General features: G+C 46.9%; 1 protein-coding gene across 1 annotated transcript in view; it reads left to right on the top strand.

Moving 5' to 3' along the window:
* Window positions 1-26,346, top strand: part of ATAD2B (ATPase family AAA domain containing 2B) — a 4,508,062-nt gene that overhangs the window by 2,168,359 nt on the left and 2,313,357 nt on the right. The gene's annotated exons all lie outside the window — the stretch shown is intronic.

Raw genomic sequence — 26,346 nt, 5'->3', positions numbered from 1 at the left:
GCACATGGTACTGCATGTTTTGGCAAAGTAGTTCCATGAGCAGGAACAGCTATTCATTTTATGGGAAATGTTTTTCTACAAGTGCACAATATTTACTCTGGTTATAGTAAAGGTGATTTCACCCCTTTCTGCAGCTAAAAGGTTTCTGTTCCTTTTTACTCCACTTGTTAATAAAGCATTTTACAGTATTCACATGCATTATCTAACAAGAATGAATCCTTCTTAAAATGCGTCTCTTCTATTCTGTAGTCTACACTTTTTTGCAGAGGCGCTTGTGCTGAATGGCATTCATTTGTGACACTGCATGCCATGACACCACACATGACAATGTAAACTTATTTTCCTTGTGCCCACAAGTTAATTTTTAATGTCATGTATTTTAGATTTGGATCTTTGCTTTTGCCAGTAAAAGGTATCTGTTTAACACCCCCATCTTGTGGATATTTCTGAATTTGAGAAGAATGGTAGAATGAAGTTCTTCGTGAGACTAATGTAGATAGAGAGGGGTCCTTCTGTACAGTTAGAGGACTGGAATATTACCCGAGATTCTTCTTGGGGGGGTTAGTGGAGGCCTTTGCCTTGTAACAGTAGATGTTCTTCATCTCACATTGCTGCAGTCCTTACACTTGGGTAGTCCGCTGTCCTCGGTCGGCCCGAATATCAAAGTATTAGGCTGACGTTGGTCAAGGCGCATAAGACTGACATCAGGTCGTCAGGGTACAAATGCGCATGACCGACGTCATATCCTCAGTCTTTTTTGCCGCATGGTCCGATGCAGAAGCAGCGTTGCAAGTGCCGTTCGGCGTTCTGAAATTTTTCGAAGTCGGAGTTTCAGACCGAGTCAAAGTTGGCTAAGTACCCCGTTGGGGAATATTTTAGTTTTTTCTTGCCTCAGTGGTTTACCGGATGTCAGAAAAAGTGAATAACTGTATTTCTTGTGGGTAACAGATACCGCATAGAGATTATCATACTTTGTGTATTCCTTGTTTGGGGCCTGAGCACGACGTTGTTGGGTGTCGCTTTTGTGCTAGGTTCAATAAGCGCACTATTGCGAAGGTTAGATTGTGCCAGGTTGGTCTTCGGAAGCGGTGCAATTATAAGATGCCGCCGGATGCTCCGGCCCGCTTCTTCAAGAAGCGCAAAGACAAAGGAGCTAAAGCCAGGCAGGAAGAGTAGTCCGCATCGGACGCCGGTTCTTTAGAGGCGTCAGTGGAACCGGTGGTTCCACCGGAGGCTTCTCTGGAGTCCCAGGGAGAGACTTTGATTTTGCAGGATGTGGCCTCTCAGGAGGCAGGTCAGGCTGAAGGGGCTTCTCAAGTTACTGTACTCCCTCCATTCCTAGGGTGGTTAGGCCCTCTCCTTCGGTTTCCAAGGCTTCTCCCAGAGGCAGGCCAGGTTTAGCTTCTGTTGGTGTCACTCCTAGTTCTTCAGGTTCTGTGCCCAAGAAGCACATGCTTAAAATGGCAGAAGATTTAATTACTTTGATTAGAGGTTCTTTGCCCCCTCCTGATAAGAGGCCTAGGGTGGAACCAGAGTTGGGGAGTTTTGAGCAGGCTTCAGATATTTCAGAGTCTTCGGCTGAAGACTTGCAGGAGTACTCTCCTTATTCTGATTCTGATGCAGATGATTCGACTCCTTCTGCTTCTCCTCCAGAGGATTTTTCTTTTTCAGAGACTCTTCATTCCATGAGGGAACATTTTAAGTGGGAAGGTCAGGACTTCTCGGATTCCAGGAAAAGGCTTAGGGAATTTTTGCTTTTACCCCAACATAGGCCTTTGGCTATACCTCCTGTTCTGGATGTTGTGGAAGATGTGTTTGCAGAGGCTTCACTTAATCCTGATTCTTTGCCTCCTGCTCCTGTTAAACTGGATAGGTATTACAGGGTGCCTGAGGCTCATAAATATCTTTATAAGAGTCCTAGGGCGGACCCAGAAACTGTTAGTCAGGGACCTAAGGGTGTCAAGGCCTCTGTTGTAAAAAATCTGGTTCCTCCAGATAAAGAGGCCAGAGCTTTGGATAGATGGGGAAAGAAAGTTTATACTTCTTCCACCTTAGCTATGAGGGCTTTGAATTGCCAGTTTCACATGTTGAAATATCAAAACTATCTTCTTTCTCAATTGAAGTCTAAGGTGGATGCTCTGGCGGAAGGCATTGAGTGTAAAGAATTACAAGATTTGGTACATGTCTCTGAGCAGGTGGGTAAGCATTCTTTACAATGTGGTTTTGATGCTGTACAAGCCTCGTCTAGGGTGGCTGCCACTGGGTCAGTTCTTCGCAGGCACGCCTGGCTGAGGGATCAGAATTTATCTGACCATGTTAAGACAAGGATTTTGGATGCTCCTTTACAGTCTGATGTGTTGTTTGGTTCACCTGTGGAGTCAGTCTTAAAGAAAATGGAAGATAAGGCTAAGTCTATGCAGGCTGTTAAAGATTTTTTGCAAGTCCAGCCTCCGAAGTTTAGTAGGAATTGGCCTGCTAAGGGGGGACGTACCCTTCTTATGATTCACAGTCTAGGGGTAGACCTAGACGTGGTAGGGGCAGAGCTCAGAGCTCCTTCAGACCTAGAACAGGGAGTTCTCCTGCACAATCTTCGGGTGAGGGCAGGGGCCAGTCCTTTCGTAAACAGGCCCAATGACCTACCTTTTCAGCTGCCAGATCCTTCTTGCCTGGCAGCACCTTTGGGAGGAAGGTTGGCACTCTTCAAGGAAAACTGGAGTTTGATTACCCAAGACAGATGGGTATTGGATATCATACGCCAAGGTTACAGGTTTTATTTCCATACCTTGCCTCCTTTCAAAGGCATGCCGGACGTTCCTCCTCAGCAAAGACTAGAGGCTCACAAACAAATTTCTCTGCTGCTCCAAATAGGGGCCATACAACCGGTCCCTCTGCCAGAAGTGGGCCTAGGATTTTATTCTCGCCTGTTCCTAGTACCAAAGAAGGGGAACATGTGGAGACCAATTTTGGATTTATCTATCCTCAACACTTATCTGGAAATTCCCAAGTTCAAAATGTTGACGTTACAACAGCTTTTACCTCTGCTGGGCAAAGATCACTGGATGGTGACTCTGGATCTCAAGGAGGCTTACCTTCATGTTCCTATCAGGCTAAGTTGCAGGAAGTATCTGCGCTGGCTGGGACTTCTCATTATCAGTTCTCTGCATTGCCCTTTGGCTTATCTACTGCGCCCAGAGTGTTCACAAAGGTTCTGGCTCCAGTGATAGCTTTCTTCAGGCTAAGAGGAATACAGATCTATCCTTATTTGGACGATTGCCTGATTCTGGCCCAAGGAAAGGACCAACTTCTTCATCATTTACAATATGTGATAGCAGTGCTAAGATGCCTGGGGTATTCTGTGAACGAAATAAAGTCCAGTCTAGTACCCTCTCAGGACATGTGCTTTCTGGGTGTGAGACTGAATACAGCATCCCAGATGGCCTTTTTGACCCCGGACAAACAACAGAATCTTTCTCTTTACTTCCATCAATTGTCTCATCAGTCCAGGCTGACTGCAAGGACAGTCCTTCAAGCCTTGGGGTTCATGGCATCTTGTATTCTGGTGCTTCCCAATGCCAAACTGCATATGAGGAAGCTACAGTGGTATCTCAAAAATGTATGGACACAGCACTGCCAAGATATGGACACTGTCATTCAGATGATACCTTGCATTCAAAAGGAATTTTTGTGGTGGGCTCAGGAATGTCACCTAAACAAGGGACTCTCTGACCCGGCCAGAGGCGAGTCAGATTCTAATGACAGATGCCTCAGACAAAGCTTGGGGAGCTCATCTAAACGGAAAGTGGGTACAAGACACGTGGCCTGCCAGACTTCAACATCTACATATCAACTTGAAGGAGATGTTAGCAGTCCAATTTGCATTAATAGCTTTCAAGGATTTACTTCTTCCAGGGCAGGTGTTGGTTCTAACAGACAACACAACTGTCATGTGGTACATCAACAAGCAAGGGGGAACACATTCTTATCCTCTATGCAGACAAGCAATGATTTTGTGGGAGACTGCTCTCAGTTTACAGCTGAATCTTCAGGCAAGGTTTCTGCCGAGCACAGAACTCCTTAGCAGATATGTTGAGCAGACAAATTATGGATCCCCACGAGTGGAAATTGGATCCTCATGTATTTCAGAAATTGACAGTGTTATGGGGAACTCCAGACATAGATCTGTTCGCTTCTCCACAAAACTACCAGCTGCCAAAGTTTTGCACAAAAAGGTTTCATCCCACAGCTTGGAAAGTGGATGCTCTTTCCTTCAATTGGAGCAATCTTCATGTGTATGCCTTTCCACCTCTGCCTCTCCTCCCAAAGGTACTCCTGAAGGTCAGACAGGACAAGCCAAGGATGATTTTAATAGCTCCAGATTGGCCTCGACAGCACTGGTACCCATTACTGAGAAGTCTGGTACGGGAGCCTCCATGGCCTTTACCTTCGATTCCACACCTGCTGTCTCAGGAGAACAGCCATTTACTCAATGTCAAACTTAACTCTCTTCACCTAACAGCCTGGCATATTCTGTTTTAAACCCTGGAGGGTCTCAGCTTCCACAGCAAGTTTTGAATGTTATTTTGGAGGCCAGAAGGCCTAGTACAAGGAAAGTGTACGCAGATAAATGGAAGAGATTTTTATTTTGGAGTACAGCAAAGGAATTTGATGTTTCTAAGCCTAATTTAAGTGTGGCTCTTCAATATCTTACTGAGTTACTGGACAAAGGTTTGTCCTTCTCTTCTATTAAGGTTCATGCTGCAGCAATTTCTGCTCACTATGACTGTGACCCACCATTGTTTTCTCATCCTTTGTTTAAGCAATTCCTTAGAGGGGCAAAGAATATAAGACCCCCACGGAGAGCTCCTATTCCTGCTTGGGATCTCAATTTTGTGTTGGAGAAACTCACTCTACAACCTTTTGAGCCTGCAGCTACTGCTGAGTTGAAATCTTTATCATGGAAGACTGCTTTTTTGTTGGCCATTACCTCTGCAAGAAGGGTTTCTGAATTACAGGCCCTTATGGCGGTTGAGCCTTTCTTAATTTTCCATAAGGATATGGTATCTTTGCGTACTAATCCTTCCTTTATGCCTAAAGTGGTTTCTAGTGTGGCTTTAAACCAATCTATTCATTTGCCTACTTTTTATGCAAACCCCCAAAATAAAGGGGAAAAGATTTTGCACTCTTTGGATGTACACAGGCAGTTGCGATATTATTTGAGCAGGACTAAAGGGTTCAGGCAGTCTCAGCAGCTATTTATTTCATTTGCTTTGGGTTCTCAGGGCAAGCCTGTGTCAAAACAAACTATTTCTAAGTGGATTGGGTTTTGTATTGCTTTCTGTTATTCCCATCATGGTAAGGAGATTCCAGCTGGGATTAGGCCTCATTCCACTAGGGCTACTGCCACTTGACAGCTTTTTAAGGGGTGGCAACTAAAGATATTTTGGAGGCAGCTACTTGGAGTTCAGTGCATACTTTCTCTAAGCATTACCACCTTCCACTTTACTCTAAATCTAGGGCTGGTTTTGCCACTGCAATTTTACAGGGCATTTTGGCGGCTCCTACTGCTTTATAGTTTTGCCATCCTCCCTTACCTCTGCTTTGGGATTCTACCCAAGTGTAAGGACTGCAGCAATGTGAGATGAAGAACATAGTACAGTTTTGTACCTACCATAAATGTAGATGTTCGAAGATCCACATTGCTGCAGTCCAATTTTCCCTCCCTCCTTCCCCTCTGTAGTTAGAGGCGGTTGTGTGGGTTGGGGTTGTACATATTGTGGATATTGTATATATTGTACATATGATTAGTACTAGTGGGGTTGGTTGTTGTTTGCTGTCTTTTGGTTGTGACCTTTATTTTTAGGGTCTTCTGACATCTGGGGCAAGAAAAGACTGAGGATATGACGTCGGTCATGCGCATTTGTACCCTGACGACCTGATGTCAGTCTTATGCGCCTTGACCGACGTCAGCCTAATACTTTGATATTCAGGCCGACCGAGGACAGCGGACTACCCAAGTGTAAGGACTGCAGCAATGTGGATCTTCGAACATCTACATTTATGGTAGGTACAAAACTGTACTGTATGCATTGTTCACAGCTTGTTAGGCCTTCCATGGTGGATATTAGCCCAGCTAACAGGTGGTTGATTGTGATATAGTTCTCTATTGCTACATGAGGTTTTGAGGCGTGCCAGAGACTTATTTCTGGCTCTTCCCCTGCGTGGTACATCCTTAAATGAACATGCTGTCTTCCCCATCCATTTGGTTTTGCTCTTTGTCCACCAATACAGATCATGTGAAGTGGCCCCTGAAGTAATTCAATTGTGGGTCAAGGGTACTCTAGTCTGATGCCTTTTTTGCCTCCTCCTTAACCTGGACTGTTTCTCAGTTAAAGCAGAAGTTGCAGGTTGAGACTGGCTAGGGCCTGTATCTCAAGCTTGAGAGGTTGGGTACGTGCATGGTCCTGGCTGAACTCTTGCAAATGTACAGCTTCAAGTTTAAAGACTGTGTAGTTGGTTGGCAGACAGTGGCCCAGTACAGCCTGTCTTTGTGTGCCACCATTGTTGTATATTGGTCTTGCATGGCCAGACTTCTCTGTTGATCATGATCCAGGTGAGAACAGAGAAGGTACAAAGGTGTACTCCTGTGTCTCAATGTGTCTTGTGTATTGGACTTCCTGACCATCCCCACATAAAGGTTGTTCACAGCAGTGAAGACCTTCCCAGAGTCTGACAGTCAGGGGAGATCTGTCCTTTACCCTGGCGAATACTGTGTTGGTGCACCCTTGCCTTAACTGATTTTTTCTGAGGTGGATGCTCTGCTCACGACTACAGGCATTGATTGGCTTTGCTGTTTTCAATTCTGCTAGTGAGTGACCTTGACAGCCTTTTGTCTAACTGCTTACTTGACAGGAGTGGAAATATTGAGCAGGACTTGAATCTTTACTTAATGATCTTATTGTTTCCATGCAGGTCCTTTCATTGCCATGATGTTCACAGTTTCACCAGTTGGCATTTTGATTTTCTGTAAGGAAGAGCAGGTCCTTCAGACATCCCAGACCTAGAATCAAGCTGCCTCAATTTTTGCTTTTGTATCTTTCTTTGCTCTGGCAGGGCTATCAAAGTCCTTTGTTTCCCCTTTCTTCAATAGCTGAGCATTCTGGCGTATTGGGTAATGGAGTGGCTTATGGGTCTGCTGAAGGATAGGACAGGCATATTCAGTATTTAGATCAGTGTTGCAGTAGCCTAATCTGTCTGGGTTTTATCCTTGCAATGATATGACCATCAGCCAGCTTTACAGCTTTAATGAACCTTCCACATGCCCTAACTGCTGTGGGGCTCAAGGAGAGATGCATAAGGCAGCTGTTAGGGAGCCAAAAAGCTTCAAAGCTTTCTTGCCTAAGAAGTGTGGTTCCTCTGTGGGCTTTCTGGAACTGATGGTCAGCTAGCAGTCCTACAGGGCTGGATAGGTAAGCACACGTCTGGGGAATGTCTTTCAGTACTACTTTTTTTTTCCTGTGGAAAGACTTTTTGTTCTGTGAAAATATTTATTTTTGCTAGGCAATGCTTTGATTTGATTATGGTCTGTTCACTCCTGGTTGAAGATTTTTTATTTGGGGTATGCTTGTGTGAAAAAAAAAAAAAAAAAAAAAAAAAAAAATAGTTTTACTTTATTTTTCCTACATGTTCATGTAGCATACTTGTGTGAAAGGCAGAGTTTTCTGCTTTTGGGGACACTCACAAAGTTTTACCACAAAACCTTAACCTTTTTGTCAGGTTTACTGATTCACCTAGGCTCCACCATTTTGGGATAGAGTCTGCAAACTTGAAGAGGAGGTGGCAGAGCAAATCAAAGTGGAGTCCTCTACATATTGAATGCAGGTGGCTGTTGGGATGATTGTGTACAGGTCATTAATAAAGATAGAAAATAATAGGGGTCCCTAATATAGGGCCGTGAGGGACCCCAAGGGTGATGGGTAGAAGGGAAGATGGTTTATTCTGCCATAGAACAGCCTGTAGTCTACCACTCAGGTAAGATTTGAACCATTGGATAACCTGGACATGTAGGGGAATAGTTTTGAGTTTGTGTATGAGTTGGTGGTTGACCATGTCGAAGGCTTTGAAGACAATAAAGGGGCAGAAGAAAGCTTATTGTTTCGGTTTTGATTAATAACATTGGAGAAGGAGAGGAGGGCCGTGATAGTACAGTACTTGTAACTTACAAAGAGCATTAGTAAGGACATGGATAGGGAAGAGTGGTTAAGGTTCCAGCCAAAGGATGGAAAAAGCAAGGCATCCGTGATAGTGTGTGTGACTACCGTGCCCTGGCCCAGCAATCAAGGAGCCTTAATCATCACCACTAACAGGGAGGTCGTCTCTTAGAAGAGGAAAGGATAAATAATACACACAGTAAAATACAGTTTCCCTTAAGTGCACACAGAGATCACAGTCAGTCTGGGGCTGATTGCTCCCTTGCTGTCCAGGTCCCCAATAAGACTCACTGGCACAGCTATAGGTTCCAGATCTCAGCCTAGCTGGCAGGCGAACCTCCAGTACCCTCTCTGTCCAACCAGTGCTTCGTGTCCCTGCCCAGGTAGCTGACACACCACGCACACTTTGAGATATGTATTAATACATCTTCACAGACTCTCCTGGGAAAGGCTGACACAGATTCTCCAGCTGTGCCCCTTTACCCAGACTATACGGTAGTAATTACTGCCACCGCCAGCTTAATAATTTATCATCTACCCAATGGCCCTTGAAAGGGTATCCAATTATTACTGTGCAATGTTATTATCCAATTGGTAATGTGACTATTCAGTCTAAGGCTTATTAGAGTGGCCTATTATGATACCCTCTATAAATATGCAGTGTACTCTAGAACCTATCTCTACACAAACCAGCCACAGGTAAAGGTTTTAAAATATTTAATAAATAATTAAAAACACAAGACAAAACTACTACACCACAGAGATGTCGAAGAGTTCAGAGATCACACAGAAACTTAAAATAATACAGTAGGACAGGTCTGATGTCAAAGAAAAACACTTAATTTAACTTTCTAATCTTTAGCTATTAAGAGAAAATGCAGTGTTACAATCCTACTTGCATAAATAAAGAGCATAAGCAGTGCTGGGGTTGATGGTCCAAGACAAAATGCTTTCAGTCTCTCATTGAACAATAGTTTTTAAAACACTAACAAACAGCTCTGCTAAGGCCCTCCCAAACTGCATCATGTTGACACTTAGGTTTTCTCAGTATTCACATTACATCATCTTGACACTTAGTCTGGAGTTCCCAGGCAAACAAACTGCATTATTTAGCAAGCTAACTTACCTCACAGGACATCTGCAGTAGCTGGAAAGGCCACAGAAGTACCTCATAAAGAGGATTACTGGCCTCAAACAAATTCCCTACACTGACCGCCTCAAAAAACTCCAGCTTTACTCCGTAGCATATCTCCTACTCCGAGGTGATCTTTGCCTAACATATAAAGCTATGTCAAACCCAGAGCTGTTGGACATGCTACACCTAAAGAAATCCCAATCCCTCCGAGCTACATGCTCTAGGGACCTAAACCTGTCACCACAATAAACAGGACATGCTGGAGGGATAGATTCCTGTCCCAGGGACTTTCCATACTCTGGAACAGGCTACCCATCTGTGTCAAGCAAAGGTCTTCATTGATGAGTGGATGGGAAATAGGAAATACACCCCGGGGAGCACTTCTGTGTCTCTGCTAGACAGTGGCACAGGAAAATGACTTTCTTGGGTGGCGTAAGCCAGGGAACCTTGTTAGGTATTCTTATGTAGGCCCTTGGGCCGATAGTCTAGTACCTACCTATAAACACCTGGTCAGGAAACTATAACAATAAAAGACATTTCACATGTACACTCCAACAATTATTCCTTAAGTTAGATAATAGAAAGAATGTGTTCAGCCAGTCGCTTTGGCACCATTTTTTAGATAATTGTAACTTCAAAGAACATTTAAATGCTTGGCTTGGATGTCCTTCAAGGATGCATCTGCAGTCCTTACAAATGGGTTGTCCTGTCGTCAGGCAGCCCTTCGGTCGGCCGGATTCCAAAGTCTGGGTCTGGCCTCGGCTGGTGTCGCACTTCACCCGACGTCATAGCTGCAGTTCTTCGGGTATAAAGGCATCAGCCGACGCCATTTTCCTCAGTCTTTCTTGCCGCGTGGCACCCGAAGCAGAAGCTGTTCGCAAGTGCCGGTCGGTCAGATCCAGAGATTACTACTACCAAATACTACTTCGAAGACTTCTAAAAAGCTAAGTACCCCGTTGGGGACTCTTTCTTGCCTCAGCCGATGTCAGAAAAAGTGAATAACTGTTTAACTTGTGGGAAACAAATACCTCATAAAGATTTCCACTCTTACTGCTTACCTTGTTTAGGCCCAGACCACGACGTAGCAGCTTGTTTAGCCTGTGCTTCTTTCAACCGACGGACGCTTAGATGTCGGTCGGAGTTTGCTGAACAGTTTTTCGGCTCAGATTTTGCGTACATAATGCCGTCGGATCCTCCGACTTCACAAGTTGTTAAGAAACGCAAAGAAAAGGACCGACAATCGCGGTCCGCGGTTTCAGCAGAAACCGCGGTTAAGCAAACCGCGAGTGTCTCGGTTTCGGACGAAACCGAGCAAACGGTTCTATTTTCAGCCGAATCCATAACTACTACCGAGGCCTCTTCTAACCTGGTTGAATCGGCCTCTGAAATTCAACCTGCTACTGTGGTTTCACAAGAATTATCGGACACCATCCCTTTGGATGTTTCAACCCCTGCACGTGGTGCTGCTAGGCCTCCTGCAGCCATGTCCATAAAGGCCTTTGCCAGGGCTAAAGCAGCCAAAACTTCTAAGTCTGTGCCTGTTAAGCCCCCCTCTCACAGGCCCAGTTCCAGTTCCCAAATGCTCACTCTGGCAGAGGATCTCATCTCTTTAATAAGGGGATCCCAATCTCATCCAGACAGGGCCTCTCTACCTCCTCCAGAAAAGAGACCTAGGGCAGAGCCCCCTGAGCCAGTGTCCTCAGATGATTCTTCTGATGATGCAGACAATACAGACCATCCAGAGGCTCCTTTTTCTACTTATGAAGACTCCGATGCTGAGGAATCGATTCCTTCTGCCTCTCCACCAGAGGAATTTTCCTTTGGGGTAACCTTGCATGCCATGAGAGAGCAATTCCAATGGCAGGGACAAGATTTCTCAGATTCAAGGAAAAGGCTTAGGACCTTTTTGCATTTACCACAACATAGGCCTTTAGCTATACCTCCAGTTCTTCCTGTTGTAGATGATGCATTTAATGATGCTTGCACTGCTCCTGATACTTTGCCTCCAGCCCCTGCTAAGCCCGATAGGTTTTACAGGGTCCCGGACACACATCACCATTTATACAAGGCTCCTTTTGCAGATCCCGAGACTATCTCCCAGGGGCCTAAGGCAGTAGCTTCGACCTCAGTTAAAAACCCTCTCCCTTCTGAAAGGGAATCCAGGTCCTTAGAGAGATGGGGTAAAAAAGTATACACCTCTGCTACTCTCTCAGCTAGGGCATTAAACTGTCAGTTTCATATGATCCAATACCAGGAAACTGTCCTCTGATGATTCTTTAGATAAGAAATATGTTCTAGAAATGGTGCATAACATTCAGCAGGTTAGTAACCATTCTTTAAAATGTGGCTATGATGCACTGGAGGCTTCCTTTAGATCAGCCATGACTGGCACAGTTATAAGAAGGCATGCATGGTTGAAAGAACAGGTCTTGCCGGATCATGTTAAAGCAAAACTATTAGATGCTCCTATGGATAAGGTCAGTTTATTTGGTTCTCCTGCTCAACAGGTACTGAAGAAAATGGAAGAGAAGGCAAAATCTGTACAAACAGTGAAAGATTTCTTACAGGTTCAGCCTCCAAGGTTTAGCAGGAGCTGGCCTTCCAAAAATTGGTCCTTTCCAGACTCCTCTAAATCTCAGAGGCAGGAATAGGCGTTCAAGAGGCAGAAATCAATCCATAGGAGGTGCCTACAGGGGACGCCAGTGGCAAGGTAACAACCAGCGAGGCACAGACACAACTACTACCACTGCAACAGGACAATCACAGTGACTTGGCTCTGGCACCGCCTACCAGGGAACAAATAGCAGCACCCTTAGGCGGAAAGTTAGCCTTATTTTCAAAAAACTGGCACTACATCACAAGAGACAAGTGGATTTTGCAAACTGTAGACCAAGGCTACAGGTTTCATTTCCATACTTTAGCAGGAAAAAGAGGAATGCCAAACTTACCACCAAATCAAAAGACAGAAGCTCTAAAACAAATAGCTCAATTAGCAAAGATGAGAGCTGTGGAATGGGTACCATCTATGGAACAAGGAAAGGGATTTTACTCCAGACTATTCCTGGTACCAACAAAAGAGAAAAATTGGAGGCCTATTCTCGACCTGTCCGCTTTAAACACATTCATCATTGTTCCAAAATTCAAAATGCTGACCCTACAGCAACTTCTTCCCATGCTGGGCAAGGAGTATTGGCTGGTGACTCTAGATCTCAAGGAGGCATACCTGCACGTCCCCATATGACCAATTTGCAGAAGATACCTCAGATTTCTTGCAGGATCAGACCATTATCAATTCTCAGCATTGCCCTTTGGCTTATCTACTGCGCCCAGAGTGTTCATGAAATGCCTGGCATCAATAATCGCTCACTACAGGCTTCAGGGAATCCAAATATATCCATACCTGGACGACTGCCTGATACAAGCGGACAACAAAAACAAGCTAATAGAAGACTTACAGAGAGTCATTTGCTTACTGCAAGCCCTGGCATATACAGTCAATATAAACAAATCAAGACTGATACCATCCCAAAGAATAACCTTCTTAGGTGCAGTATTGGACACAGTAAAACAGATGGCATTCCTAACTGCAGAAAAACAAGAACAACTCCCTCTCTACTTCTTGGCATTAACAAAGCAGAACAAACTAACAGCAAGGAAAGTACTGCAGGCCTTGGGCTTCATGGCATCCTGCATAATCGTGGTCCCTCATGCCAGACTGCATATGAGAAAGCTACAGTGGTACCTGAAGAATTTATGGTCTCAACACAGGCACAGCCTAGAAACCGAAATACCACTAATCCCATGCCTGAAACAAGAGTTCCTATGGTGGGCTCAGGCATGCCACTCAAACCCAGGTTTGTCCTTCCACAGCATTCAACCAAGCCAAACCATCACAACGGACGCCTCAGACCTTGGTTGGGGGGCCCACATGCTGGACAAGTGCATACAAGGCTTATGGACTCCAGATCAGCTGCACCTGCACCTGCACATAAATCAAAAGGAAATGCTGGCAGTAAAACTAGCAATCCAGAATTTCAGACCATTCCTCCAAGAAGGGCAGTTGATAAGGACAGACAACACCACCGTCATGTGGTACATCAACAAACAGGGAGGCACTCATTCATACCCTCTATGCCGGATGGCTCTGGACCTATGGAATATGGCTCTGAGCTACAACATTCAGTTACAAGCAATTTTTGTACCGGAAAAAGAAAACATCCTAGCAGACATATTAAGCAGAACTACCTCGGATGCTCACGAATGGATGCTACACCCGGACATCTTCAAGGTCATCACAAGGAAATGGGGACTGCCACAAATAGACCTATTCGCATCCCCACTCAATCACCAGCTCAAGAAATTCTGCACAAGGACGTACCACCCACTTGCTTGGAAGGTGGATTCTCTATCCTTCAGTTGGAAAGGCCTGACAGCATATGCATTCCCACCTCTTCTTTTGATGCACAAGGTGCTATTGAAAATCAAAGAGGAACGTCCAAGGATCATTCTGATAGCTCCAGACTGGCCAAGACAACATTGGTACCCATTACTGAGGAGCATGTCTCGGGGGAAAATGTGGACACTACCCCTGATTCCTTTGCTGTTAACTCAGAACGGCTACAACACCCTGCATCCAAACCTGAAAACCCTGCAGCTGACTGCCTGGAACATTACATAAGAGCAACTAACCCAGATTTATCCCAAAGGGTTAAAGACATTATCCTTGAGGCCCGCAGACCCTCAACAAGAAGGAACTATGCAGGAAAATGGAAAAGGTTTCTCATTTGGAGTACTGAAAGGGGAAAAGATGTGTCAAAGGTAGACATTGCCAACATCCTGGAGTATTTGGCAGAGCTTTTCCATACAGGCCTGTCCTATTCCTCCATCAAGATACATGCATCAGCTATTTCTGCAGAATACAGCTTCAATCCTCCTGTCTTCTCGCATCCTTTACTCAGGCAGTTTCTGAGAGGAATTAAAAATGTAAAACCTCCTAGGAAACCACCATTACCAGCATGGGACTTGAACTTTGTGCTAGAAAAATTGACACTCCCCCCTTTCGAACCAGCAGCAACAGCAGATCTTCAACACCTATCCTGGAAAACTGCTTTTCTGCTGGCAATTACCTCAGCAAGAAGGGTTTCTGAGCTACAGGCTTTAATGGCAGTGCAACCCTTCCTAATCTTCCATCAAGATAGAGTGTCCATGAGAACAAATCCTACATTTATGCCTAAGGTGGTATCCAGAGTGTCTTTAAACCAGGCTATCCACCTACCTACCTTCTTCCCCAATCCACAGAACAGGGGGGAAAGACTGCTGCATACTTTGGATGTACATAGACAGTTGCTACTACCTGGACAGAACCAAGGGCAATAGAAAAACTGACCAGCTTCTGGTAGCATATGCAACAGGAAGGGAAGGAAAAGCAATTTCAAAACAGACAATCTCCAAGTGGATAGGAAATTGCATCAGATTCTGTTACTCCTACCATGGAAAGCAAACTCCACAGAACATAAGGCCTCATTCTACAAGGGCTACAGCCACTACCACAGCTTTCTTACGAGGAGTGGCTACCAAGGACATTATAGAGGCTGCTACTTGGACCTCCGTGCATACATTTGCCAAGCATTATAACTTACCTTTATTCTCTAGATCCCGAGCAGGGTTTGCCACTGCTGTTTTGCAAGGGATCCTAACTACACCATAATTTCTTTTTCCTCCTCACCTAGTTTGGCTATGGTATTCTACCCATTTGTAAGGACTGCAGATGCATCCTTGAAGGACATAGTACAGTTTTGTACCTACCATAAATGTAGATGTCCGAACAGGAATGCATCTGCAGTCAGGATTACCCACCCTCCTTCCCCTCTGTGGTATTCCTAGGGTATTTGCCCATCTAATAGCTAGCTGGGGGGGATCTCTTATGGTGTATTTGTTTGTATATATGTACATACATGCTTATTTTTTGTGCTTGCCTTCTTCTATTTGGAACCATTGGCATTTATCCAAAATTTAGCTATCCAAGAGGGCAACTGGCATCTGGGGCAAGAAACACTGAGGAAAATGGCGTCAGCTGATGCCTTTATACCCGAAGAACTGCAGCTATGACATCGGGTGAAGTGCGACACCAGCCGAGGCCAGACCCAGACTTTGGAATCCGGCCGACCGAAGGGCTGCCTGACGACAGGACAACCCATTTGTAAGGACTGCAGATGCATTCCTGTTCGGACATCTACATTTATGGTAGGTGCAAAACTGTACTTTTTCCTTACAGCAGATGGCAAAGTTGCAACAATCTTGAAGTTCACATATTACAGTGTTTGTTTTCTTTCATTTAAAAACACAAGCCTGTATTTTACATTTATTTGTACAAATTATAGAATTCTGTATCAAATTCTATTTGACTAGGCTGGCAGCCTTTGCACATTTTTCCCCAGTCTTCACATCTCTTCCCTCCTGGAGAACTCAGGCTAGTTTTTCAAGTGACCCTTGAGAAACGCCGCTTGAGAGGGTTAGGTCTATCTGAAGGTACCTCACCCCATTCCCTGTCTTGAGAGCCCATCTGCATTGGCATTGCTACTCCCCCTGCGTTGCTGCACTGACATATATGCTTGCAACCCCAGACTCCATCTTAGCAATTTGGCATTTTGCTGGCTGGCTCTGTTTAACCATATCAGAGGGTTGTGATCTGTCATTACAGTGAATTTTCTTCCACTCAGATAAGGCTGAAGTTTCTGCAATGCCCACACTATAGCTAGACATTCCTTTTCTACAGCTGCATAGCATTCCTCCCTGGGTTTGAGCCTACGACTGAGATAAACCACTGGGTGCTCTTCCCCCTCTGACGAAATCTGGCTAAGTACAGCCCACACCACATGGTTCGAAGCATCCACTTGCACAACAAATTCTTTGCTGTAATCTGGGCTGGCTAACGGGGGGGGGGGGGTCCTCCCAAAGCTTCTTTAAATTTCTGAAATGCCTGCTCATATACTGGGGTCCACACTACCTTATCTGGCCTGTTCTTCCTTGTTGGGTCTGACAGGGGAGCAGCTGTGGTACTTTAACTAGGACGAACTTTCTGTAGTACCCTGCTGTCCCTAAGAATGCCCTCACCTGCTTTTTGGTAACAGGTGCAGGCCATGCCTGAATAGCTTCCACTTTGGCAGGTTCTGTCCTTATCTTACCACTCCCCCACCATTTTGTCCTAGATAGGAGACCTCTGCCATACCCACCTGACATTTGCCCGGCTTAATGGTCAACCCTGCCCTCTGTAGTCTGCCCAGCACCTCCCTGACATGCTGAAAGTGCTTTGACCAGGAATGGCTGTAGATGCAATATCATCTATGTAAGCAAGGGCAAAACCCTCCTGCTAGGATATTATCCACCAGCCTCTGGAAAGTCACTGCAGCATTCTTCATCCCAAACGGCATCTTTGTGAACTCATGCAAGCCAAAAGGAGTCACAAAGGTTGACTTCTCTCTAGCACTGGGAGTCCAGGGCACCTGCCAGTAACCCTTAGTAATCAATGGTTGTAAGATATTTAGCCCCACCCAGCTGCTCTAGGGCCTCATCTGTCCTAGGCATGGGGTAAGCATCCGACTCTGTGTGACTATTTAAATTCCTGTAATCCACACAGAACCTGGTGCTGCCATCCTTCTTTGGCACCAACACCACTGGCAAGGCCCAGGGACTGTTGGATTCTTGAATCACCCCTACTTCCAACATCTCCTGTACCTCCTCCCTCAGAGTCTTGACTCTCTCAGGCACCCTATTCGGCCTTTGGGGTCCTGTATCCACCTGGTTCTGCACCAGGTGGGTGCACCCTGGTTTCCCAGTGAACACGTCTCCAAATTCCTGCAACACTGCTCAGATTTCTCAAACCTGGGTAGGAGATGGCTGCTGGGATATTGCTACCCTTTCCACTGAGGTGTCAGCCCGAGCCTCACTGAGGAGATCAGTCCCCAGATCTCCCTCAGACTCCTCCTGCAATCCACTGCAAATTCTCAGCACAAGGGCCTCCCTATCATGGTATGGTTTCATCATGTTAACATGGTACAATTTGTGTTCCAGCCATCTGCCTAGTACTTCCACCATGTAGTTAACATCACTTACCTTCCTTACCAACTTGTAGGGTCCCTCCCAAGCTGCTTGCAGCATGTTGTGTCTGACAGGAATGAGAACCATTACCTGCTGCCCTACAGCATATTCCCTAGCTCGAGCATTCCTGTCATACCACACCTTTTTCTGTTGTTGGACTTCTGTCAGGCTCTCCTGGGCCAAGCCCATGAGTTTCCTGAGCCTTGTCCTGAGGGTTAGGACGTATGCCATAAATGACTCCTTGTGAGACTCACACTCACCTTCCCATTCATCTCAAATTAAATCTAGAGGTCCCCTCACCCTATGCCCATACAACAACTCAAACAGTGAAAAACCCTTAGATTCCTGGGGAACCTCCCTGTAAGCAACCAACAGATGGGGCAAATATTTGTCCCACTCCCTCTTAAACTGATCTACAAATGCCCCGTAACATGGACTTGATTGTAGGGTTAAACCTCTCAACAAGACCATTAGTCTGGGGATGGTAGGGGGTAGTCTTCGTGTGCTTCTCCCCACAGGACTCCCACAAGACAAGCCAGCAGGTCTGACATGAAATTGGCACCTCGGTCAGTCAGTATTTCTTTTGGGAAACCCACCCTGCTGAAAATCTCTAACAAAGTATTTGCCACCTTCTCTGCCTCTATGGAGGACAAAGCTACTGTCTTAGGGTATCGTGTAGCATAATCCACTACCACTAGGATATATTTTTTCCCTGTGGAACTTGAGGTACTCAGAGGACCCACAGTATCCATAGCTACCCTCTGAAATGGCTCCTCAATCACAGGTAAAGGCATCAAAGGAGCTCTCACCTTGTCTCCAGCCTTGCCTACCTTTTGGCACAGCTTACAGGTCCTGCAGTACCCTGTTACATCTCTGGAAATTCCAGGCCAATAGAAGTTTTGCATAGTACTTCTCTTAGTATGTTTTATGCCCATATGACCTGCAAAGGGAATATCATGGGCTATGGCTAGAAGCACCAGATGGTAGGCTCTAGGCATTGCCAACTGCTGTACTCTCTCACCTTCTAGCCCTCCCTCAGGGGTCCACTCCCTGTGTAGTAACCCTTTGTCCCAGTATACAGATTCCCTCTTCCCTTGAGAATCAGGTGCCTCCCTAGCTTACCTGCCTCAGGCCTTGCAGTGTAGGGTCGAAGAGCTGAGCCTGTCTCAACTCTCTCCTTGTAACCCTTCCCAGCTCCTCTTCCACTGGAAGTCTGTCATCCTCTGACAGTGGTGCCTCACTGTCAACCTGGGTACTACTACTCACCCCTACCATTGCATTTACCTTGTCCAAGGGTCCCTGTCCCCACTGCCACAGCTATAGGGTTCGGGTCTCAGCCTAGCTGGCAAGCTAACCCTCCAGTACCCTCTCTGTCTAACCAGTGCTTCGTGTCCCTGCCCAGGTAGCTGACACACCCCACACACTTTGAGATAAGTATTTATACAACTTGAGACTGTCCTGGGAAAGGCTGACACAGATTCTCCAGCTGTGCCCATTTACCCAGACTATACGTTAGCAATTACTGCCACCACCAGCTTAATAATTTATCAGCTACCCAAAGGCCCTTGAAAGGATGTCCAATTATTACTGTGCAGTCTTATTATCCAATTGGTAATGTGACTATTCAGTCTAAGGCTTATTAGAGTGGCCTATTTCGATGACCTTTATAAATATGCAATGTACTCTAGAGCCCATCTCTACATAAACCAGCCACAGGTAAAGGTTTTAAAATATTTAATAATAAATAATTAAAAACACAAGACAAAACTACTACACCACAGAGATATCTAAGAGTTCAGAGATCACACACAAACTTAAAATAATACAATAGGAAAGGTCTGATGTCAAAGAAAAACACTAAATCTAACTTTCTAATCTTTAGCTATTTTTAAAAGAAAACTGTTACAATCCTACTTACATAAATAAAGAGCATAAGCAGTGCTGGGGTAGATGGTCCAAGACAAAATGCTTTCAGTCTCTCACTGAACAATAGTTTTTAAAACACTAACAAACAACTCTGCTAAGGTCCTCCCAAATTACATCATGTTGACACTTAGGTTTTGTCAGTATTCACATTACATCATCTTGACACTTAGTCTGGCGTTCCCAGGCACAACATACTGCATTATTTAGCAAGCTAACACCTGCTCAGGAAACTACAACAATAAAAGACATTTCACATGTATACTCTAACAATTAATCTGATGTTGTTAATCCTTATTTATTCCTTACGTCTGGGTAGTTTGTTCCAACCTTGGAACCGAGCTGGCCATCTTCCAAGCTAGCGCCGGCCAAAAACTCTTGAGCTAAACTCTTACCCAGAATTCCCCTCTCCCTGTTACCCCAGATTTCATTTGGCGTGTCACCATTCAGTGTCAAACCATTGCTCTTGAGCCAAGTTACTTTTCTTGATATATTACCTCATAAATTTACCTTTCTTCAAGGAAATTTATTTGTACAGTAGATCTGAAGTAGGAGATTCATTTGTCTGCAACCTGTGGGTTATGGATCCGAACCGACATGATTATCCAGCTATGGATCCGAGCTCTTGGCTCCTCCCCTCACCCATAATGCTCTGCTGTCCCTACATGACCTCAGATCTAGTTTGCCACGCTGGTTACCAGGTCTTGGATCTTTGAGCTCTTCAGCTAAGTGTTATTTAAACCTAAAGAAAGCTTTATTTTCATATATTGTTGTGAGTTTTGAGTGATTGTGTTAGGTTCCCTTTTATCTTTTGATAGTTTTAGTTTAAAATTTTTAATTTTTAAACTTAAGTTTATCCCCTCCCCTCGCTGGTCGGAGTTTCTGTGTGTGTGTATTGTTTGGGGCCTTGTGTGTGTGTGCTTGTGTAGCACTAGTTTTCTGTCTTTGTTTTTTTTTGGTAAAAAAAAAAAAAAAAAAAGACTTTATTATGTCAGAAGCCCCTAAGGCAATATTTTCCAAATGCTCCGAGTGTGGCCATAAGCTTTCCCCTGCTGATGGCCACACTGGTGTCGATGCTTGGGGTTGAACACCTCACTTCTGGATGTTCCATTTGTGCAGGGTTCAACCCCAGGGCATTGAAGGAGCGGAGGTCGAAGCTGGTCCTGGCGGGACTTCTACACCCGGACTCGGCTTCGGCTCCCACTCCTGTGGTGGGTACCGTGGCCATGGTTCCCTCCTCACCTGCTCCACCTCCTCCACCTGGGACTCAACCTCCCGTTGCTAGGTTGGAGGAGAGAGAGGCAAGAAAAAAGGACCGGAGAGAGAAGCACCACAAGCGGCGGGCCGAGACCTCCGTTTCGGCCCCGCCAGCTAAGCGGGCTTCTCCTCCGGCCTCCTTGGCTGCTGGCCCCCCCCGGCTCCGGTCTGCTTTTCACCGGGGCCTGAGGAGGAGGAGACCCGATCTCCGTCGAGGCTATCGAGGAGGCATTCAAGGCCTACCTCGGTAGCCTCTTCGAGATCCACGTATAGCCTTTCCGACACCGATCTGGACCGGATGATGAGAAGGTTCATCCAGGCCCAGATGCAGATGGGAGCGCTCCTGCCCCCCCCCCCTCTGGGGGGGAGCTCGTCCCCATTTTTCAAGCCTATAGCTCCTTCTCCGACCCGCTACCCGGGTTCGGAGCGTTCGGAGCCGGGCAGCTTCTGAGCCGGGGGTAGGTCGGCGCCGTCAGTACTAGGTACTTCGGATCTGATCCGACCTCTCGGAGCCTGGCTCCGAGCTTCGGATCCGGAGGACTCTGTGTGCCTTCGGCGCCGTCTGTGTCGGAGCGCACTCAGATCCGAGTGTCTCGGGGCCGGCTCCGATCCACTCTTCGGATCCGAGGGGGGAGCCGACTTTCGGATCCTTTGGTCGGGGCTGGCTTCCCCTCGGCTTTTGATGTAGTGGAGAGGGCTCTGTTGAGGGCTTCCGGACCCCCGGCACTTGCTTCGGCTCTGTCCCGCGCTCCATCTGCACTGGGTCAGGCTTCCACCATCCGGCCACTGGGACAGCCCGCTTCAGTGCCCCAAGCGGTTCCTTTGGAACAAGACACTGCTTGCGAGGGCTCCTCGGACAGCCCCCCCGAGGAAGCCCCTCGCAAGCATACGTGTAAAAGGAGGCACATAGACTCCCCCGAGTCTTTAACTGAAGACACGGATTTGGAGGAAGGGGAAGGCTCCCCAAGATCACCCCCCGAGGATGTCACCTTTGGAGACATCATGGAAATGCTTCGCATAAGGGGTGGGTGGTCTGCCCCCAAGTCTTCCTCGGACGAGTCCGTGTTCTTGGAGGCATTCGAAGCGGGCCCTTCTACCTCTTGGGTGTCCCCTCCGGCCGACCCCCTGGTGCACCTTATTACCACCAGGGCATGGAAGGAACCGGACACCGTGGAGCCAATTCCCAAAAGGCCAGACAGAATCCTTAGCCCTCCTGCAGACCGTGCCCATTGGAGTAAGGGGCCTCCGGTAGATGCCATGTTGACGGCAGCAGCCACCAAGAAGGAACTCGCATAGGAGAGTCCTTCAGTCCATCCTCCGAGCAAGGAGTCTCTGATGATGGACCGCTTGGGGAAGCGAATGTTTAGTTCTGCGACCTTCTCAGTGAGGGCGCTCAACTACTTGGCACATGTTACCAGGATGCAGCGCAATCTTATCAAAGAATATGCTGCATCCCCCCCAGAGTCCATGTCGGAGGAGGACAAACTTTTGCACTCCACCCGTATGGCCACTCTTCGATCCGTGACAAATACCTCTATGCGGTTGCTGTCCCATGCTACTGAGGGAGCCGCTAGAGCTGCAGGAGTAGGCCTAGTCACTAGACGCCAGGCCTGGCTCCGTCATTGCGATTTCACGGAGCCCTTCAAGGCGTCCTTTGCGAATGCCCCCTTTGATGGTTCTGCCCTTTTTGGCAAAATGGTTCGCGACACCTTGACCCAGAGCGAAAAGGACGGGAAGACGCTGTCTGCCGTCGGAATCCGCTTCTCTGTGCCCCAGAGGTCCTACTGTAGGAACCAAAAGGGCCAGAAGAAGATGTGGTTCCGGAAGTCGCAGCAATCCCAACCTGCTCCGGGCAACCTGTCCTTCCGTGGCAGAGGAGGACAGGGAGGACGCCACCCCAGGGGCAGAGGGGCTCCCAGGAATTTCGGGTCCAGAGAACCTTTCTCTGAACGGCCCGTGCAGCAGCTCTGAGGGGTTGCCCGACTGCTCCACTCTGGAGGCAGTCGGGGGACGTTTTTCGGAGCACCTAGCGGCATGGGAGTCAGTAACATCAGACCGCTGGGTCCTCCGCATTATATCCAGAGGATACAAGATCCCCTTTCATCATATTCCAAAATTAAAATCCCTCCCCGACGTTCCACCCGGTCAGTGGGAGGCCGCTTCGGCAGAAATTGGCCATCTGCTGGGGAAAAGAGCCATCCAGCCCATCCCCCCAGACCAGATCGGATCAGGGTTCTACTCCAGGTTCTTTTTAGTGCCAAAAAAGACGGGGGACCTAAGACCTATTTTAGACCTGTCCCTGTTAAACCTGGCAGTTCCCAAAGAGAAGTTCCGGATGGTCACCTTGCAATCCACCCCCCCCCCCTTCTAGGAGAGAATCACTGGATGTGCTCTATAGGCCTCAAGGATGCGTACTACCACATACTAATGGACAGACGTTCCAGGAGGTTTCTTTGCTTCCGGCTGGGAGCCAGTCACTACCAGTTCAGGGTCCTTCCCTTTGGTCTCACCACAGCCCCCAGGGTGTTCACCAAAGTATTAGCAGTGGTTGCAGCCCACCTGAGGCTTCAGGGGGTGCAGGTCTTCCCGTACTTGGACGACTGGCTTCTTACCGCCCCAACAAAGCATCTACTATCATTGGCGCGAGACTCCTTTCTTCATCTAGCTCCCCGCCTGGGCATCACGATAAATGTAGCAAAATCCAACCTGGCCCCTTCTCAGTTGTTAGATTTTATAGGTGCCAGATTAGACATGAGGGAGTTGAGCCTTCATCACAGCCGACAGAGTTCAGAATCTGCGACTCCAGGTGCGGGCCATCCTCCACTCCAGCTCTGTTCCGGCGGAATTGGTCCTGAGGGCTCTAGGGTCCATGGCGGCAGCAATATCTCTTCTTCCACTCGCCAGATTCAACATGCGGGTCCTTCAGTGGACACTTCAAGTTCAGTGGTCTTACCTTGCTCTACCTATGCATCATCCCATCGCGATCAGCAAGGCTTGCAAGCGGTCCCTCTTGTGGTGGCTCCACTCACAGGATCTCCACGGAGGCCGCCCCTTTTGTGCTTCTCCCCCCCTCGCCACGGTGACCACGGACGCCTCCCACCTCGGGTGGGGGGGCCATTTTGCAGGCAGGACGGTCCAAGACACGTGGAGCGACTCGGAGACCTCCCTGCATATCAATGTTCTAGAGATGAGAGCAGTGCTCTTGACATTGCGAGCACTTCAGGCCTTTCTTCCCCTGGGAACAATTGCGATTCAGTCAGACAACATGTCGGTGGTCTGGTACATCAACAAACAGGGGGGAACCAGGTCTTATCCCTTATGTCGAGAAGCCATGAGAGTGTGGGAATGGGCGATCTCCACCAACCGCTTTCTCATCGCAACGCATATTCCGGGTCGGTCCAACATCCTTGCGGACAAGCTCAGTCGCACCATTCTCTCCCCATACGAGTGGTCTGTCAATGCTCAAGTAGCGAAACGTATCTTCGCACGGTGGGGAGCTCCTTGTTGCGATCTTTTTGCGTCTCCCTCAAACACCAAATGCGACCATTTTTTCGCTCTAATCCCTCCTCCAGGGGATTCCCCAAGAGATGCTCTGGTGCATGCTTGGCCTCCCGGTCTTCTTTATGCTTACCCCCCCTTTGCCTCTGATGCTCCAAGTTCTTTAGAAAGCCTTTCGGTTGGGGTGCAGAATGATCCTCATTGCCTCATTCTGGCCTCGACAGATCTGGTTCCCTTACCTAAGGTCTTACTCGGTGAATCCACCTTGGATTCTAGATCCCATTCCGGATCTGATATCGCACCCATCGAACCTACCAACTCCAAATCTGGACAACCTGAAGGTGACTGCTTGGCTGCTCCAGTTCCACTCCTAATTAGGACTCCCGGTATCTCGTCCCCCGTTAAGGCCATCCTGGTAGCGGCTCATAAACCATCTACCAGGAAAGTTTACTGCAGTAAATGGAAACGATTCTCCATTTGGGCGGAGCGGCAAGGTCTAGATCCCTTTACCGTTCCCCTTCCTCTGGTGCTAGACTTCCTAACAACTCTTTTTAATGATGGTGCCAGTAGTTCCACGGTCAAAGTGCAGCTCGCGGCCATTTCTCATTATCATGTTGGTCATGACTCTGGACCTCTTATGTCTGCCAAATTGTGTAAAATCTTCCTAAAGGCACCTTTCTCCTTCGACCCCCTATGAAGCAAGCACTTCCTGCATCGGATCTTTCTTTCGTTCTTCAGGCCTTGACCGCTCCCCTTGAACCTCAAGTGCCACAGTAGATCTTAAATTTTTATCCCTCAAGACTGCTTTTTAGTAGCCATTACCTCGGCCAAAAGAGTTTCGGAACTTCAAGCCTTATCCATGAAGCCTCCTTACTTGGTCTTCCATCCAGACTGCGTATACCTCAGGACCAATCCCTCCTTTCTTCCTAAGGTAGCTTCAGAAGCAAACATTAATCAGTCCATTAACCTCCCTGTTTTCTTTCCTAAATTTCAAAACAAGGGTGAATACAAGCTGCATTCCTTGGATGTTCACAGGCAGCTTTGTTTTTATCTTAACAGGACAGCTGGTCATAGGCAATCCGACCAGTTGTTCATTTCCTTTGCCAAATTCAATCTGGGTAAGCCAATTTCCAAAGTCTCCTTGTCACGCTGGATTTCCCAGTGTATCCTTTTAGCTTATCAGGCTTCTGGGAGGCCCGCACCGGAGGGAGTCCATGCCCATTCGACCCGGTCAGTTTCTACCTCAGCGGCCTTTAAGGCTAGGATTCCTCTGGATGACATTTGTTCAGCAGCCACTTGGGCTTCATCTCATACCTTTATTTCTCATTACAAGCTGGATATCGCATCTAGAGGTAGAGCATCCTTTGGCTCCTCAGTGCTCCGGAATATCCTTCCATGACGGCCGCCCAAGATTCAGGTAGCTGGGGACTCTGTCCCACAGGTTGCAGACAAATGAATCTCCTACTTCAGATTTAGAAGTTTTGTACTTACCATAACGTTCCATCTGAGTAGGTGGATTCATTTGTCTGCAATCATCCCGCCCTCCTATCCCCCTTGCCTTATCAGTTTCCTGCGTATTACGTGTTACCCTTTCCAGGGTATTTTTATTCAGGGCAAACTCGATCTGAGGTCATGTAGGGAGAGCAGGGCATTATGGGTGAGGGGAGGAGCTAAGAGCTCGGATCCATAGCTGGATAATCATGCCGGTTCGGATCCGATATCGGATCCATAACCCACAGGTTGCAGACAAATGAATCCACCTACTCAGATGGAACGTTATGGTAAGTACATAACTTCTAATTTCTTACCCTGTCGCATCTAAGGACTCTATTTTTATGTGTTTACCCTCTTTCTTACCTTGGTAGGTATCTGTTTTACCATCGTTGGTAATCTTTTCCCCTTGTACCTTCGGGTATCCTTTGTACCATAGCTGGTACTCTACTTTCCCTTTTTCTATCCTTTCTATCTGTTTTTTTTCTCTTGCCTATCATGGCAGAAAAGAAAGCATGTCCGGGCTTTAAGAGCTGTACTAGTTGTGGCCACAATTTACCTACTTCAGACGCACATGCCTTATGTGTGTACTTCTTGGGTGAACCTCACTTAACTGTTGACCCTCCTTGTGAGATTTGTAAAAATGTTTCAACCTGGACCCTCTTAGAGAGGAAAAACTTATTTTAAAGGTATTATGAAAACCCCCTACAGAGGCTATTTGTGGGTTGGAGGCTTCAT

Source organism: Protopterus annectens, chromosome 2.part1 (genome assembly GCF_019279795.1).
Source record: "Protopterus annectens isolate FY-2018-M chromosome 2.part1, PAN1.0, whole genome shotgun sequence".
Classification (NCBI taxonomy): Eukaryota; Metazoa; Chordata; order Ceratodontiformes; family Protopteridae; genus Protopterus; species Protopterus annectens.
Note: the sequence above shows the minus strand (reverse complement) of the source record. Positions and strands in the feature narration are given on the sequence as shown.